The following is a 15,469-nucleotide window of genomic DNA, read 5'->3' as shown; positions in this document are numbered from 1 at the left end:
CATGTTGGGCTCCTCACAGGGAGCCTGCTTCTCCCTCTCAAATAAATAAAATCAAATCTGTTGATTTGATTTCAGTTTGTGTTTTCAGAATGTCTATAAGACCCAGCCAGCTTGGGCAGCCTTCTCGGACACCCTCCATACATGGCTGTGCCCAGGCTCATGTGCCTGGTTCCTACTGCTTACCCCCCCTTGTTATGATTTGTTTGTTAATCTATCTGCTGTAAAAGCTTCCCAAAGTATTTTTTTCACCTCGGTACTCCCGGCACTGAGCACATTTCTGGGCACTAAGTGCCACGTGATGTTGTTGGAGTCACGTGGTCAATTTGCAAGTCAGGCTGTCCCATGATCATACCTTTTGATCCATACCGATGATATCTTTTCTCAGGACTCTTTTCCTGGGATGAACCAGCAGCCTTAAGTATGTTGCGGAGACATCTGTCCCCAGAGTCCTGCGATCAGAGTTGAGAAGCATGACTTGTTTAAGGATCCGGAGGAAGCAGACGTGAGCGCTGGTATCCTGAACTGCTCACCAGACAGAGCCTTGCAGGTGTTCCCCTGCCCCCCTGGCTGTTCCTGGGTCTGGCCCAGCAACTTGTCATGTATCTTAGCAATGAAACGTGCACACCTCTCAGGGTTCCCTGAAGCCTGCCCTGGGAGCCCAGGACAGATTCCTGTGTGGGAAGGGCTGCACACGGGTGGGGTGTATGCCAGACTACTTGGAAGCCTAAGCTCTTCTCCAAAAGAACTTGGGAGCTTCAGTGGGAAGCTGCCAGAGTGCCTCGTCCAAAATTGGTGTTGAGCTTACAGGCTCATTCCAGGGATTCTTTGCACAGAGCCCTCTTAGGATGGAAGGAAGCAAACTGCATACAGGCAGGGACGTTGCCTTGCTCATCTCCGGGCCTGTGGGGCTTACAGCAGTGCCCGGCCCCGGGGGACACTTAGAGCCTGAGATCGGTGGATGAGCTTCTCCTAGCACTGTTTTCCTTGTGCTGCGACAGGCAGAGCTCTGTGCCAGGATGCAGGCCACAGACACTCCTGGCATTTCTGGTGATGGAACTGGTTTTACCCTGTGGAGGTTGAGAGGCTTGTGGACAAACTGGGAGCAAACTGTCACCACCCTATCTCGTCACCCTGAAGCAAATGCCCAAACTGAAGAGATGATATCAGGACCTGAGTTTTCCCCAAAGTTGACGTCCGGGGAGAAATGAGCCGAGATGCTTCCCGGCTTTCCAGCCTGCGTACATTATTCCTAGCTCAGATGCGAGTCCTACTGAGTGACCATACAGCAGTGTCACACCCTTGAGTCAGCCTTCCAATATAGATCTTCTTCAGGCTTCAGGCTGGTTATCACATCCTCTGCCTGCTGCCACTTGGGTCATATTTGCCATAAGATGTAGCTTTTATCAGGAATGATGGAGCAGGCTCAAGGTCAGTTGCTGCAGTTTAAATGAAGCCGTGGGGATGTGGGGATGGTCATTAAAGTCTAGCGCTACTCTATCCATTATAGTTGCCACAAGCCAGTGTGCAGCAACTGAAATGGAAATGAATTAAAATTAAATGCAATTAAATTTCATTTCTCAGCCATACTAGGCCACAGCTCACATGCTCGTGTGACTCAGGTAGTAACACATGGCTGGCAACTACCCTGCTGCATGGAGCAGAAAGGCATGTTTGCATCATAGTGGAAAGTTCTATTGGGTGGTGTTAGTCTAGAGTGCCCAGAGACCAAGGCTGCACGCCCAGCTGATGCCTGGTAGGCACCCTTCCAGGGCTACCCAGCAGCAGCTGTACTGTATCACAGCCCCTCTAGCATCGCATCCTATCAATCCTCTTCCAAATGTTGCTTGAGGATTCACCACGGCTGGGAAAGGAGAGAAACAATGTCTGTTCCTATACTTATTAATATAAAGATGCCCTCATAAATTTCATAAGGTTCAACCTCATATGAGGGAAAGAGAGAGGAATGACAGAGATTCAGGGACAGGAGGAGCATCTGCAGCTTGTGTTCCTCTTTCAGTCCTGTCTTTGGATACCATGGGTTGATGATAATCCAGATAGTTTTAACTCAGCAAAGAGTGGTTGACCAAAGGCCTGTTTGCTCCTTGCCAGCCCATGCTGCAGGAAGAGAGGTCCCTGTGTGACCATGGAGTGTAATGGAATAGTTAGGATGTATGCAGCTGTAAGACAGCTTGGCTTTGTGCATATGGTTTTCCTGACCAGCAGCCTGAGGATGGTAGTTCTCGAGCTGGGTGGGTAGCTCCAGGACATCAGGGCTCTGGGTTGGCATTTCTGCTATTCTCCTGGCCTTCTCCTCAGGGTCCACAGGGTGGCTACGGCAGCTCCAGCCATCACATCCCCATACAGCTATGCCCAGAGCCAGACGCTGGGTGTGGGCCAGGCCAGCACATGGGCTCTCTTTCAGAGTGGACAGTGTTTCCCCAAGCCATATCCCAACAGATTTTCCCTCTGCCTTATTGACCAGACCTCTTTATGAATCCATCCATTAAATAATCTAGAAAAAGGGAATGTGTTTATTAATTTTGATTTGGTGATTGATGCCCTGAAGCCAGGCATATTGCCAAGCTAACAAAATTGAAATGCCATCAGCCGGGAAGAAGCAGTAGTGGGAATGGACACTGGGTGGGCAAGTCAGAGTGTTTGCCAAAAGTCATTAACATGCTTCCAGTTCGTCAATGACTTTGTTTTCACCTGCCCCAGATCCACTGTGCCTCTGTTAGTGATACACACTGGTCACTTTGGGTGTGGAGGAGGGTGGGAGAGGACTCTGTCTCCATTGTTCCAAGGGTGGGAACATGATCTGAGCCAGGAGGTGGGGCTCAATGTCAGGACTTCTGTCTGAATATTGGGAAGAGATGCATTTGCCTTGCCCTGGGGTAGCATGCCAGCTGGAGTGGTGGCTGTCTGTCTGCCGAATGAATGAAGCTAACGTGGAGGAGAGAGGAACTGAAGGTGGTGAGACGCATGGTCCAGACTAAATTGCTGGGGCCCTGTGTGCAGCCGTGACAGACTTCTCCCTGGACCATTTGGTTAGATGACCTGGTGAGTCTGCCTTCCCCGCTTCTCTCTGTTCTGTTACATTCATAAGCTAGTCTGAGCTGGGAGTTAGAACCTAGCAGCGGGGTGCTCCCAAGTGATGGAGCCCAAGTAGGAGGGACGGCAGCCAGGCTCTTTCTGTCACCGGCTGCGGAGTGAGTGGTCTTTGTTATACTCTAACAGAGCAGCTCGTTAAAGTGTTGTCCACTTTCTCTTGGGACTCAGAACAGGTGCTGTTTGAGGCTGTGTCCTTGTCTTCATTAAACCTTTCAGGCTGTGGAATGTGTTGGCTTCTATGAGAAAGAGATAAACTTCTCTCAAAGTTGGTCTATCTTGGAAAGAAAAAGAAGAAAAATTTGCTCTTTGATAAGAGGTCCTATCTGCCCTTGGTAGCTGAAAACCAGGCAATGCTGTGTTTTGCAAGACAGGAAACAGCGAGTTCTCTGTCCTGTGATGATGTTCATTCTGGAAGGAGTAGGAAGACCAGAAACAGCAGAAGAGAAGACCAAATCAAGGAAGGAGCTGGAGCCAGAAGGCCACTTGTCATCATGGCCATCAGAGATATCACTGTAAAATGAAGAGCTGCAGGACAAGCAAGAGAAGCTACCACAGCATGTGTACTGCCCAAAGGGCTCATATCTGGAACTCCTGTACCTAAATAAAGAAAGATAACCAGTCCCACAGCAAAGTGGTCGTTTCACAAGAAGGGATGTCCAAATAAACATAGAAAGATGCTCAGCCTCACTTGTCATTGAGGAAGCACAATGGCAACAGTGGACTATCTCAGCACACCTTCTGCCAGAAGAGCTACAGGGAGAAACCTGGGCTGCACTGGTGTTGATGGGGCGGCCCTGCTGGAGCACCTGCTGGAACACTCACCCCTATTGGAGCACCTACTGGAGCATTCGCTCCTACTAGAGCATCTGCTGGAGTGCTCACCTCCTACAGGAGCACCCTACTGGAGCACCCAATAGAGCACTTGCCCCTTGCTGGAGTACCTACTGGAGTGTTAGCTCCTGCTAGAGCATCTGCTGGAATGCTCATCTCCTGCTGGAGCACCTACTGGAGCATCTACTGCAGCACTCACCCCCTGCTGGAGAGGCTGCTGGAGCATTCACCCCCTGCTGGAGCATCTGCTGGAGTGCTCACCCCCTGCTGGAGCACCAACCTCTTGCTGGAGCATCTACTGGAGCATCTGCTAGAGCACTCGTTCCTTGCTGGAGCACCTGCTGGTGGGATGTGAGCAGGGACTTAGCCGAACATAGTGTATTACCCATGAGAGTTGAATGTATGCAAATCCGAGCAGTTCCACTCCTGAGGACACAGACAGACAACACCTATTTTTAGCGATGTTGTTTGTAACAGTCCCACACTGCAAAGACAAAATGCCCTTCAAGAGTGGAATGGGTAAATATATTGTGTTGTGGTTGCAATGAACACTATACACCAATGAACAGGAGCAAACTGTGGCTTCCTTCAACAACATGAATGGAGCTCACAAATACAATATGAGTGCAAGAAGCTTGACAGAAAAGGATACATCCTGTAGAGTTCCACTTATATGAGCTTCAGAAATAGGCAACGCTAATATACGGTGAATGGATATTCACCTGGGCCAGAGTGGGGGTGACTAGGAGGGTCCTGGTGTCATTCTGTTTCTTGATTGTGACTCTGGTATGCCAACTCTGCTCACTGGGCAGCAAGATGTGTGATGTCTACACTCTGCTGTATGTCAAGAATATTTTGAAAAGCCTTCCGATGGCTCGTGGACTATGGAAGGGGGAGAGCTGGTGGTAAGCATGCAAATCAGTGGCTCATGAATGTAACACTCACCCCTGGGCTGCAGGGTGGGAGGCAGTTCTATTCCCAATTTCACTGCTGCTGGAGGGGGGAGGGTGTGAGGGGGTGGGGGGGTCAGGGGGTGGAGGCCATCAAGCTGAGGGGGAGGGTAGAGCCTGCAGGCTGTTGCTGACAAATGGAATTCCCAGACCAGAGCCCTCAGTAAGCACGACCTCCCTTGCTTTGGTTAATACCCCATGAAATGACTAAATGCAAATGGACTGGCCAAATACTAAGTACTAGGCTTCTCAGGAGGTTCTTTTGCCAGAGAAGTCTGAGCTTGGCTAACAGGGCCTGTGCTTGTTTCAGCCCCAGGGCAGGTGCTTGGTGCTCAAGCCTGCCCCACCTTAGGGGTCCCTAAGGGATCCTCCCCGGCTGTGGCAATGGACACAGGGTGAAGGGGATCCGCTCAGAAAGGGAATCAGGGCTGGGGACTGGTGAAGGAACCCACCCCTGCTAGAGAACAGATCCTTGCTGCTCTTGTCCAGTAGAGCAGGATTTGGCAAAGGCCTGCTGCTTATCTCTCCTGTTCCCCATCTCATTGCCAAATGGAAATTTCTGTGTTATCCTATTTTCTCTCTACCCTGGTGTATGAGAACACTTGTACATGTTGGGAGTGTTTACTTCTGTTCTTAATCTAAAGGTGTCAAACTATGGGATGCTAGAGCCAGACCTCATTGAAAGGAGTCTGCGTGACCCAGGTGCCCTGGTCTTGGAGCTGGATCCTAAAAGAGGACATAATTTTAGGATGTCTGGAGAGGGAGTGATTTAATTTGTGGATGTATGTGGCATAGTCACAGGGATATTGTAGAAATTCTATGAGTGGAAAGAAAGGTGTAAGGAGATCATGAGAGGCCATGGGGCGGATTGTGATGTACCTTTTGTTTTTGCCTTCAGGTACCAGTTTCCTTTTCTCACAGTGATAGCACACTGATTTACTTCTGGAGAACAGGCTTCTACCCAACTACCAGACCATGTGCTTTAAAGGATAGGCAAGAGATGCAGACCAGGTGCCCAGCATGAGCTTCCATTTCTGAGCTTTTGAGAACTCCCTGGGGGAGAGAAGCTGCCTTTGCTCTGAGTAGTCAGGTTGTTGGGACATAAGTCTGGGGTGGCTGTAAGGGAGGCGTCTGCCCAATATAGCCAATAAAGTTGAAAACAGGCCAGGAGATGGAGAGACCAGGTTTGATGTCCTGAACTAAGCTCTAGGACAATTACCCTCCTGCACTTCTTAGTGGCATGAGCCAAAAAGACTTCATATTTTGGGGCACCTGGATGGCTCAGTCAGTTAAAGGTCTATCTCTTGGTTTTAGCTCAGATCATAGTCTCAGGGTCTTGAGATCGAGCCCCACATTGGGCTCTGTGCTGAGCATAGAGGCTCCTTAGGATTCTCTCTCTCTCTCCTTCTACCTGCCCCCCTCCTCCCCTGCTGGCTCATGCTCTCTCTCTCAAAAACAAAAAGTGAAAAACAAACACCCCTTGTATTTTGCTTAGGCCACGTGAGTTGAGTTTCTGAAACTTGCAGCTCAGAGCCCTGTGCTCACAGCTATGAGAAATGCATAATTGTGTCCATGAGCTTCAGGCACATTTGATGGGGAGGCAGCTCTCCTTCAGTAGGTGAGAGAACAGCAGCTTATCCTGAAACATCTAACTTCCAGGAATTAACACAGTAAAGGGCAAGCCTAGTTGAATATGTGCCTTTGTTTTGGTTTGGCATCCAAAGCCCGAGAGGACTTGTCCTATAGCACATCACAGCACAATCCTTGGTATTGTGCACCCCTGGCAGGTGGACACTCGACCCTCTGGGTCAGTATGTCCTCATGACATCAGTACATGATGAATGCACATCACAGCGATGGTGGTATGTTGTGGTCTGCACACACAGACATGTGACAGCAGCATGTTCCTGCCATGGAAGAGGGACGAAGGCATCTGCATTAGACCTAGGGTGACTGGGTATATTGTAAGACCAGTGGTGTTTGGGGGTCAGGGCTTTTGAAGCCTCAGACCCAGGCTGAGGAACAGGGGGCTGAAATGTGGGAGTAAGGAGGGATGATTCCTAGGAGTACTCATGGAAGGCGCTAGAAGGTGAGTTGTAGAAGGAAAAAGCACCATGAGCTGGTAAGGCACAGGAGGCAGGGGACAGGAGACTGGCATGCTTCCACGTGCACTGGGCAGCCCTGCCATATCTGGGGGATGAAGTTGCTGCTGCTTCAGGAGATTTTGAAGGGTCTGCCTGAGTTCTGTGCTGCCCCTGAGGTGGGGTCAGGGGTCTGGGGAGTGCCAGGGGTTTCCAACTCTCTGAGCACTCAGTGCTCCAGGTCAGGGATGGGCTGGGGCTACAACAGTTCCCATTGCCATGGCTACCTGCCCTGTTTTATTTTTATCAAGAATGCTTGTGTTTTATCTTCCCACCAAATCTGAAGTCAGAACTCTTCCTCAGCGTTGGGCACAGTATAGACCAAAGTAGGTACTCGGAAAGCTGGACGAGCTTGAAAACTCACTGTGTGCATGCCCACACCACCGGAGGGGCAGGTGCTTGGAGGGAGACAACAGGAGGCCAGTGTAGACCTGCCCTGGGACGACCTACGCCCATGGTGGCTGCAGTGTGCGAGGGCTCGCACCTGCTGTCCATTCTGTGGCCACGATGGCATTTATTGACCATCGTCCATTCAGGGGATCATGAGGTCCCTAATCCGATTCCTTAATCCTGACAGATAGAAAGTACTGTCTCTTACAAGAGGAGACAGTCCTCACTTCACAAAAGCACCAGCGAAATGGCTGTGACGGTTGTCACTGAGGAGCAAGCCCTGGAAGAGGGGCCAGCTCTGCTGATGCAGGAGCTGACAGCAGGAATGCTTGTGGGCACCTCGGTGGTGGTAACTCGTGCCAGAGAACAGCATGGTTTTACTCCAGGCCTGGGATGCAGTGTTGGGTGGAACTTCATGCAAAGTGATTTCTGAAAAGACTTTTAAAGTCATAGAAAATTGACCTTGATATAATGTTAAATAATAAAAGCAGGTTACAACACATAGAGTCTATAAAAAATTATATGCATGTATGTATGTGCACACATGTGTGTACACTTATCTGTATCCACATATGCACATATGCCATACATTAACGCACACATGCCTGCTGCATACATGCTGCATATGCACACACATTCACATGCATGTGCACACTCCACACATGCATGCATACATGTATACAGTGCATGCATGCACACACATCACACATGCACACACATCTGCAGAAGACTGACAGGAAAATACCCAGTGTAAATAGTTTCCTTTATAGGAATTATAGATGATTTGGATTTCTTCTTTTGTATTTTCTTTTCTTTTTTTTTTAAATTTTTTTTTTATTTTTTTTATTTTTTTTATTTTTTTAATTTATTTATGATAGTTACAGAGAGAGAGAGAGGGAGGCAGAGACACAGGCAGAGGGAGAAGCAGGCTCCATGCACCGGAAGCCCGATGTGGGATTCGATCCCGGGTCTCCGGGATCACGCCCTGGGCCAAAGGCAGGCGCCAAACCGCTGCGCCACCCAGGGATCCCTTTTTTTTTTAAATTTTTAAAAATTTATTTATGATAGTCACAGAGAGAGAGAGGCAGAGACACAGGCAGAGGGAGAAGCAGGCTCCACGCACCGGGAGCCCGACGTGGGATTCGATCCCGGGTCTCCAGGATCGCGCTCTGGGCCAAAGGCAGGCGCTAAACCACTGCGCCACCCAGGGATCCCTTTTCTTTTGTATTTTCAAATGTTCTGTAATGATTATGTATATTCCTACTTGATTGTATATTTTATGATTAGAATATGAAGACAAAAATTTTTATTTATTTATTTAAAAGATTTTATTTGTTTATTCATGAGATATACAGAGAGACAGAGGCAGAGGGGGAAACAGGCTCCCCGCTGAGCAGAGAGCCCCAGACGGGACTCAATCCCAGGACCCTGAGATCATGGTCTGAGCTGAAGGCAGACACTTCACCGACAGAGCCCCCTAGGTGCCCCAGATGTGTGGTTTTATATGACTCAGTCAGACATCTAACTTAATCATTGCAAACACCTTGGATTTGAGTGCCATTATTCTCATTTATAGAGGAGGAAGTTGAGGCTCAGGAAGGCAGATAGATAGTAAAATGGTCATAAAGGCAACACACCAGCGAATGATGAAGGACCACATGGTTGTGTTTGTATAGTGAATAGACTAGAATGTCTATTCAGGGGAGCTTTATGTCGGCTGGAATCATTCAGGGAACTTCAAGGAGCAGAGGAACCTGAATTAGGCTCTGAGCAAAGGTTAGATCTCAGTGATTTCCAGAGAGGAGGGTGGTGAAGGACATTTCAAATAGAGGGAAATTTTCCTGCAAAGTCAAGGATTTGGAATAAAGATTAAAGTATTAGGGGGAACAGAGCTATGCTGAGGGGTTCACCTGCTGGTTTGCTTCCTGTGGCTACCCTAATAAATACCCAAGCTGGGTGGCGGAAGGCCACAGAAATTCTCTCCTGGCCTTGGAGGTAGAAGTGCAAAGTCAGGGTATTGGCGGGGCCATGCTTGCCCCAGGGAGAACCTGCCTCACACCTTTCTCTTCATGCTGGGTGTCACCGGCAATCCCTGGCACCGGCCCTCACCTTCAGACACCTCACTGCAGTCCTGTCTTGTGCTTGTCACATGTGTTCTTCCTGTGTCTGTGTCTGACCCTTCTCTTCCTGTAAGGACACCAGGCCTATGGGGTTAGGACCCATCGAACTCAGTATGACCTCATGCAACTTCATTACACCTGCGAAGACCCCATTTTGTAACAAGGTCACATTCACAGGTACTGCTACAGTTATAGCTTCAGCATGTCTTTTTGGGGTGACACAGTTCAACCTGTAACATCTGCTGAGCAAATAGTAGGTGGTTAATTATTACTTGTTGAATAAATAAACAGGATGAGTGACATGTGGTTGGATATAAGGTGAGCGAGGCTCTCACTTGCCAGTGGAGGTGTTTGGACAGCGCTTTACCTAGGGTGGTAAAGCTTGTTAATGGGGATGCTAAGGGACACCTGGGTGACTCAGTGGTTGAGCATCTGCCTTTAGCTCAGGTTGTGATCTTGGTGTCCTGAGGTTGAGTTCTGCATCGGGCTCCCCACAGGGATCCTGCTTCTCCCTCTGCCTGTGTCTCTGCCTCTCTCATGAATAAATAAATAAAATCTTAATAAATAAATAAATAAATAAATAAATAAATAAAATGGAAAAAAATGGAGATGCTGAGTTGATTTTATAGGGACAGGCAGAAGAGAGTTACAGTTTAGAGTTTGAAGTTTAAGAATTTTAGAATTTCAATCTGTCTAGAGATGTCACCAGATTTTGTCCCTTGATTCTATAAAAAAATGACTGTTAAAAATACCAATTGCCGGCTTGGAATACCCAAGTAGCAAGTGTGCAGTCTTAGAAGAGAGAGTATTTTTTTTGCGTCGAAGTCTTCGGAGGTAGCAGTAATAGACTCAGGAAAGCAAACCTGGAAAAAGCCGGTGGTGAGACCAGCGTGAATGTGGTGTCATTTTCTGTAATGACAGAGTCTAAATGCAGCCTCCATGATTATGTGCTGTCACTGCAGACAGTGTCCTGCACCTGAGCCTTCTGAAGTCTCGTGCAGACATGACCCATCACATCGCTTACCTCCTCACAGCTTTGTTACAGGGGCTGGTATTTTGGCTCATAAGTAGGATAGAATCTCCAATTAATAGGTCCAGGAGGCTGGTTTCTTCTGAAATGCTTGTGCCAATCCCTGCGTGGCCGGTGTGGGTGCTGTGCTGGCATGTTCGCATCCACTGTAGGCAGTGTGTTTTGTGGATTCAGCCTTCTCAGAAATGAGGCAATAGAGACACCTACCAGCCTGTGCTTCGGAACCCATCTGCCATGGGTTGAATTGTGCCCCCTGAAAAGATACGTTGAAATCTTGACCCCTAGGACCAACAAGTGGGACCTTAGTTGGAAATAGGGTTTTTGTAGATGCGATCAAGCGAAGATGAGGCCACCAGTGTGGGCCCTAATTCAGCAGGGCTGGTGTCCTTGTAAGAAGAGTGCATTTCATGTGCCATGTGAAAGCTGGGACAGGCTCAGAGGAGGCCACGTGACAACAGGCATGGACACCCTGCTGCAGCTCAAGGCAGCAAGTGCCAGCAGCCAGAAGAGGCAAGGATGGATCTCCTTTCTTTGAGAGGGAGTACAGTCCTGCCGACGCCTCGGTTTCACATGTCTGGCTGCCAGGCTGGGAGAGCACGATTGTGTTGGTGTAAGCTGCTGGAACGTGGCACGTAGGGTAGGCTCTTTGTAATGTAGACTGAACGCTCAAAGGGGCACAGGTGCAGGGAGAGCAACCTGACAAAAATGGAACAGGCGGTTGTGGTCTTGTTGGCTCACAGGCAAGGATTGCCAGAGGAAGATACCAATTAGGGGCACCATTAGAGGCAGGAATCACGTGCCAGGGGGAACAGATGAGCTGGACTCCATGCTATGGAGATAACAAGCTAGAGAAAGACCCAGAAAGACAACTGACTCAGTCCTGAGAGAGAGGTGCAAGGGGTTTCTGAGTGTGAGAATCAGGGGGAGCAAAATAGTGTCTTCCTTAGAGGGTCATGGGGAGATGTGGATGAGTCTGCATGTAGAATAGTGCTCGTTAGCAAAAACATGTACATGTGCAGTGTGTACAGCAGCGATCACAGCCACCTGCTCTGGGGTTCAGGGAGATGCCCGAACAATTTTAGCTGACCCAATGGGCTGTGAGTGGCTGCTCATTGTCAGCATCACCTGTAGTACATGGAGGGGACTTTGTCCCTCCACTGACAGCGGGGGACCTGGGGTAGGGAGCAGAGAAGATCTAAGAACAGAAATCAGACACATTAATTGAGGGGAAGTCTGCAACCTCAGCTTTGCCAAACTCCAGAATTTGCTCTGTGCTTAACTGAGCCTGTGAGGGACCCACGGGCATGGTTGTGGTCTGCTCTGTGACTGAGTGGCCTAGACGATGTATATGTCCCAAGTCGCTCATGAGCAGGTCATGGAGGGGAGCTGGAGGGGTGGTCTGTCCCTAAGCTTCCTGTTCTGCTGTGGCTGGAGCAGCAGTAGGCATCTCTAAGGACTTTGATTTGGGGGGATTTTAAAATGAGAGCCCCTTCATCAGCTCCCGGGGACTAAGTCTGGCTCTCACTGTGTCTTGGATGACGTCTCCTCTGGGACTTGTCCTGGTTCCCTCCCTGCTCACCTTGCTCAAAATTCCATCTTCCCATCTTCTGTCTTCTTGTCCAGGTCCCCGTGCTGTGGGACTGCTGCGTGACTTCTGGTGGCTGACACAGATTTCTCTTGGTCTCCTGGGTATCTCCACGTGCATCTCTCATCAACAGCTAACCCTTGCCATGTTTAATGGAACCCTTGCTTTCCACCATGTTGCTCTGTCTGCTGTATTTACTATCATGGCTCCTGGGACTTCTACCTTTGCTGTCACTGGGGCTGGGAGCTCGGTCACCTTCCACTGCTTGTCCACCCCGTCTAGACTCCAGTGCCTCGTGACATCCAGATAATCAGTTGCCAGGCTTTCTTCCTCTTGATCTCCCTAATCCAAGACCATGGTTCTGCTCTAACTGACCTCCCTATTAACTCTACTCTGGATATTTCAATAGCTTCTTGATATGTCAGATTTGCAACCCATTTTCTTCATTGTCATATGGATTTTTTTCTAGGACACAGATCAGACAGTTTTACTCCCCCAGGTCTTCAGTGGCTCTTCTTGCCCAAAGTATCTGGCTCAGCTCCTGGCTGTGGCCTCAAAACCCTCAAGGATGGAGCTCCAGCCTGTGTTTCCGGCTTCCTCATCCCCTGTCTCTGCATCCCTGACACTGGCCACGTGGCACCACTGGCTACTCACTCCTCTGTGTTTTCGTTTGCCATCTAAGGGTCCTCTTCACTTCCATTCAGACCCACCTCTCCGGGTAGCTTTCCTTAAGCCTCGGACTTAGAATCAACCAGATCCCACTTTGCCTATTCTGTTTCCTCTTCTCCTACAGAGGAGTATGCTTTCACTCCAGGCTGTAAACCTCTCGAGATACCACTGAATTTTATTCACTTCTGTGTCCCCCTGGCACCATGCACCGGGGGCTCGGTGCACATCCGCTGGTGCCTGAAGACTGTTGAAATCACATGATGGAGGCCCTTGGGAGGCTGGCCTCCGAGTGTGTATCACAGCTTCAGGACTTCTGCTTTCTTCACCGTGGGCAGAAGTTCGAAAGAGGAAAATCTGGATACTGAGGGGCAGAGTCTAAAACGGAAATGCAGCTGTATTTCCATTCCGTTTTGCTCCTATGGTTTTTGTTTCATGGCCTTGACTTGGAATTTCAATTGGAAACTTGAATTGCAACCAAAATAGTTTCTTCTGTATCACTCCAGAATCAGGCTTTCTAAACCCTTCATTTCCACTCAAACATTTCTCTTAAAAATCAGCTCTGCTATAAAGTGGGGCTAATTCAGTGCCCCCTCACCCACCCCGCCGTGATGTCATGCTGAGGATGGCTGTAAGTGGGGCACTTTTAGACTCTCCAATATGTCAACAAGTTAAGACTTTCATTCATTTAAAAAATGTAAATAAATGCAGCTGCATCTGGCCATGTGAACAATAAAAGTAAGACCATGGCGCTAAAACCAAGTGAGAAGATGCTCTAAATTGAGAGAGACACTCAGCCTTGAGGATAATTTAAGGAGCATTAATAAATATATTTAGAAAACTCATGCAGCAGAACTCATATCTCCAGCTTGTCATTTTTCCACCCTGTGAGCTAGCAGAATTCATAATGACAGCTTTAGAACAACAAAGAAAGAACTGGCTGCTTACCAGAACCAATTAAGTGGTGAGAAAAGGAAGTCTCATGTGTTAAACATGCATGTTGGAGTTCTCCATTACTATACTTAAAATAATTATATAACTTCATATTTCTCATAAATTTTTTTTATTAGGAGTTAAGCAGTGTTCAGCTTTCAAAAACTACATTTCCAGAATTCAGCCTGAAAGTCTGTTTGTTTGAGGATCTAATGCACTTTCTCATAAAAAAAAATGCCATTATAAACACAACTGGGTACCCAGGCTGGCCCGCTAAAGCCATTTAAACTTTGTAATATCTATGCCATATTGTATATTTGCAAGAAAATTTTGTCTAAAAATCCATTTCCCTTGTAAGAGTAGCACTGATGTAAGTGATTTAATCTTTTATGCCTGAAATTGACTAAGGAAGGTTTTCATTTTTACTGAATGATGACACCTGTGGGAAAATAAGATTAATTAAGGGAAAAGATAGATTGGTGCTGTGGTAGAGTGTCCACGGGAAAATGGGGTCCTTTCTCAGGTTTTCAGGTAATGCTGGGGGTTCTTCAGGATGTTAGGTCTTGCTTCCAAAAGTCAGGCCTTCCTCCTTCCAACTACAGATGGGGGGTGCTGATGCCACTGTACACTGACCATGACCAGCTCACTTTCCCTTGGCTCATGCATGGAAAAAGAAGGAAGGCAAAGGGAGAGATGTCTTCCTGCGGGAATTGAGTATAAGTTGAAGGAGAGAAAGCAAGGAAGAGGCTCTTGGGAAGCATGTGTGTGTGTTATGAAAAATAAATTTGCTGTATTGGGAAAATGCGCTGAGTCAGCAAAAACATGTAATTCCCATTCAAGGAGAAGCTGTTTGTTAGATTTGAGTGTGCCTGGGCTGGCTGGGCCACTGAAACTATTTGTTACCGGGTATATGTAGCTCACAGAGTCAATGAGAAGGCCAGAGAACCAGATTTGGAAAATGGTGTCTGTCCAGGGACCATCTGGTTGGAAGGCCACCATAGGCTCCACTCTCATCCCTACAGTCCACCCCTCCATGTAGCAGCTGCAATGATCTTTCTGAAATTTAACTCCGAGTATGATACTTTCTTGCTCTAATATAATAAAGAATCCCCAGGTTCCTAGCATGGAGCTTCTAAAACCCTTAGGATTTCGTGATGGGAATGCCATTGTTCTTCATGGCATGTCTTAATAGTTCATGCTAACAAGAGGACCCAGGATGGGGAGAGATCCCACCAGAAACACTAACCACGTGATCGTGGGGTGGGCTGTGAGCCATGGGAGGTCAGTCTGCCCTTGGAGGAGGTGCGGGTGTTGAAGACACAGTTTATCCACATGGCCCACAATCCAATCTGCCATGCCTGTGGTGGTAAAGCCCCAGCAGACACTCTGGACACTGAGGCTTGGGTGAGTGGCCCAGCTTGGTGACACACCCTGAGTCCCTGGGGAGAGGATATGGAGGCTCTGCCTTTGGGACCCTCTCAGACCAGGCTTTATGTGGCTCTTCATTTGGTTGGTCCTGATTTGTATCCTTCATATGTAACTGTAACCATAGGTGTAGAGCTTTCCTGAGTACTGTGAGTCATTCTAGTGAATGAGCAAATCTGAGGGGGCCATGGAAACTCCTGAATATTTAGCCAGTTGGTCAGAAGTGTGGGCGGCCTCAGGACCCTGACCTCACAGCTGGCATTGAAGTAATGACAGTCTTCCTAGGG

General features: G+C 48.3%; 1 long non-coding RNA gene across 10 annotated transcripts in view; it reads left to right on the top strand.

Annotated features, from left to right (window-relative positions):
* The window catches only part of LOC102156662, a 106,207-nt gene that overhangs the window by 62,107 nt on the left and 28,631 nt on the right, over positions 1 to 15,469 (top strand). The gene's annotated exons all lie outside the window — the stretch shown is intronic.

The sequence above is a fragment of the Canis lupus genome, chromosome 7 (genome assembly GCF_011100685.1).
Source record: "Canis lupus familiaris isolate Mischka breed German Shepherd chromosome 7, alternate assembly UU_Cfam_GSD_1.0, whole genome shotgun sequence".
Lineage (NCBI taxonomy): Eukaryota > Metazoa > Chordata > Mammalia > Carnivora > Canidae > Canis > Canis lupus.
Note: the sequence above shows the minus strand (reverse complement) of the source record. Positions and strands in the feature narration are given on the sequence as shown.